This window comes from Branchiostoma floridae, chromosome 5 (genome assembly GCF_000003815.2).
Source record: "Branchiostoma floridae strain S238N-H82 chromosome 5, Bfl_VNyyK, whole genome shotgun sequence".
Classification (NCBI taxonomy): domain Eukaryota; kingdom Metazoa; phylum Chordata; class Leptocardii; order Amphioxiformes; family Branchiostomatidae; genus Branchiostoma; species Branchiostoma floridae.
In genome coordinates, this window is record NC_049983.1 from 10,350,949 (window position 1) to 10,354,535 (window position 3,587).

Here is a 3,587-nt window from a genome sequence, read left to right on the forward strand (position 1 = left end):
TTTCCCCCGGCACACAATAGACAGCACTCCTCGGTCTGTCCGTGCACAACTGTAATGACAGGCTAAGCCGTCCGAAGTGACAAAAACTCATGTGATAACTCTTTTTCTCAAAAGTAGAGTATGTGCAAGGTGGTATGTGCCGTTGCACGCAAAGGCAGAAAATCACTTCATCGCTCAAAAATGTGATTTAACCAATTGCAAACTGCGTCTACAGACACTTCTGTACCAGCAATACTATTGTTAAATAGCCGGAGGCGCTGAAGAATGTGGATTATTTCAGACGGGCGTCTTAATCGAACAAGTGAATAACATGGACAAATTTTGCACCGATTCCTGCCACTAAACAAACTTTATCTTCAAAATTGTTTCCACCTCAACTTGAAAAGTTTCGACTTATTTACTCCTGCTTTTGTCAAAGAATCAGTGCGAACTGTCCGTCTTGCAGAAGAAAGTCATTGCTGGACAAAGACTGAAGTTGACCAGTCGAGAATTTAGGTAAGCTCAATTTGTTGTGTTGGACATTAAGGTTCAACTTTATTCAGAATGACTTCTACCAAGTTGAACATTGGTGATCTTTGAAGTTAAGATTAAGAACAATTATTGTTTAGAAACCGTCAGAAATTTGGAAAGAACTGGGATTATTAGCGCGCCACAAGAACCATATGAGATTTTAATCTTCATTGCAAACACCATGGCAGTATGCTTGTGAGCCTGAAACTGTCCATTGTTGGCAAAGGCAACAGGGCTAACGGTATTCTAAAACGAAAAGACGGCTGTTGAAAGTAAGGATATTACAAACCATCCAGAAAATTAATTTCTTTACGGTACACTTGTTCGTTACGAATTACGAAACGTGACCCAAATCTAACGGAAGTAACAATAGTGATCGAATTAAAATTGCAATTACTCAATATCCGCTAGAGGCCCCTCTTGAGCCGCCAGAGCTTGACTATAGCACTCAGGATGCCCCAGTGGGGTAGTCAGAGGTTAACAAAGAAGTAGAAGAAGAAGAAACATACACGTCAAACAATCGCTTGCATTGCGAAACCTTCCGGCATAACAATTACAGTACTACACACGCTTCCATCTCAAATCCTTTCCATATCAGGAGGATTGCGGTGCAAAGGAATTTTTTTTAAAATTCACTTTGCCAGATAAGACAGACGCAATGGTGACGCACTCAAGTTATCAACTTATATCAACGCCACCACTATACATATATATACAAGGACATAAACATATTTAACTAACTAGGCGAAATACAAAATGAAGGAAGATTTAAACAATACTGATAACAAATGGAAATCAACTGATGCGTATGACAAAAGTTGGTATGCGCGCTTGTCCGATCCCCTACCCCAGTAACAGGGATTTATTATATACATGAACACACCTTTTGGGGGCCCAAATTGTATTTTGGAAGGAACTCTTTTAGACCACTCAGAGTAATACAGAAACGACACCATAAACACGTTTGCATATATTCTGTGGAGGAACCAGGGACAAACCAGCAGGACTTTACCCTCGGAATACATCCACAAGTGGGTTAAGAACTGCTCTGATAGACTGTTGAATGACGCTGAGCTATCAGTGCTTTCTAAAGGCTTGAACCGACACGTGCACGTAGTTCAAATCGTCACACAGACCGAGCTGGCATGCCGCAAAATCCCTGACAGAGAAGCAAATTTGCTACTTTCAAAAGTCCCCATTTTTCTTAAGTAACCGAGGATGACGCAGTCCAACATTTCTAAGGAGCAACACGGCGGGACAAAATCGCAGTGACTTTACCAGCAGACAAAAGAAGATTGACCGGAGGTAGGGGTCAGATAAAATATAATACAGATACAGGTTACAGGTTACTAATAAATCCATCAACCTAGTTAAGGACCAGAAGCTGACTGACATCGATGCGGATAAAATTAAAGTAGGGTGCATTTCCGAAGCAGGGCAAACGAGCAGTTTAAAGTCGAGGATATATACTACAAAATAACTGAAAATCGAAAACAAGTTATGTTTTTTCTTTTAATTTTTACACCCTCTTTGAAATGGGTTCATGCGGAGCCATGCGGAACTGCAGCCGAGGTAGTCAGCTGTAAAGGTCACGCACATTAATACACAGAATGGGCAAACATCATGATCTCAAAAAACAAGGGGTTTGCTGCCGTACCAAAAAAAGGCTCCATGGACTCGAAGTCTAATACAAAGCATCTTAAACCGTGCAGTCTATATACAAATCAACAAGACCACATTACTTCTGTACATTACATTTACTCCAATTTATTGTGCAAAGAACTCTTAGGGAAATCCCAACACAACGCTCACAAAGAGAACAGATGTTGTTGTGACCAGGTGAGTTGGAAAGGTACGTCATTCCATTCTAGCACTGCAAGCAGGTGTGACATGCCGCGGCCGGTAGGTGTGCCCTTAAGCTAGGTTTGCCTGCCTGGTGAAATACTTGAAATACACCCAAATGTTTCACACCGTGCTTTCAACGCGAACGATAAGCCTTGCAGAGAAAAGTCGCTAAAATTAGCTACATAAAGTCGACGTTTTCTGGCAATAACATTATTGCACAACAGGCGCACAAGGTAAAAAGTACTGGTGCAAAACTTAAGTTCCAAAAGGCTAATCAGACAGCATTTAGTGAAAGAACCGGTTTTTCCTTTCTTTGTGGTTGTTTGCCCTCCGGCACACAATAGACAGCCCTCTTCAGCCTGCACGCACAACTTTCCTGACCCGCTAAGCCGTCCAAATTCTTAAACAAACTCATATAACAACTCTTTTTCTCAACAGTAGAGTATGTACCATTGTACGCAAAGGCAGAAAATCACTTCATCGCTCAAAAAAGTGGTCTAACCAAACTGCGACATGTACGTCTACAGATATATTGTACCTTCATACAACACCGTGGCAGTACGCCTGAGTCTGAAACTGTCCAGTGTTGGCAAAGGCAACAACGCTAACAGTATTCTAAAATGAGCAGAAAGACGGCTGTTAAATGTAAGGATATGACAAACCGTCCAGAAAATGAATTTCTGTACGTTACACCTGTCCGTTAGACAATTACGAAAATGTCACCTAAATTCTATGGAAGCAACCAGTCATCAAATTGAAACTGCAATTACTCAATATCCGCTAGAGGCCCCTCTTGAGCCGCCAGAGCTTGACTATAGCACTCAGGATGCCCCAGTGGGGTAGTCAGAGGTTAACAAAGAAGAAACGTACACGTCCAACAACCGCTTGCATTGCGAAACCTTACCACATAACGATTACAGTAATACACATTCAAGCTTTCATCTCAAATCCTTTTCATATCAGTTGCTGGGTTGAGATGAAAGGGAATTTGTGATCTACATAAACACACCTATTTGGGGCCCAAAAGTGATTTGGAAGGAACTCTTCAAGACCACTCAGAGTAAAGGTGAACTCTCACTGCACCGGTGCGGCACTGCGAGGTTCGTTCACTGCGGCACTGTTTTGTTATTTTAGCGATTTTTATAAATCATATATTGCGTGATACGTAAAAGCATGACTTAGAAAGACACAAAATACACAAAATGGAAGAAAATTCGTTCCTCATATCTGAA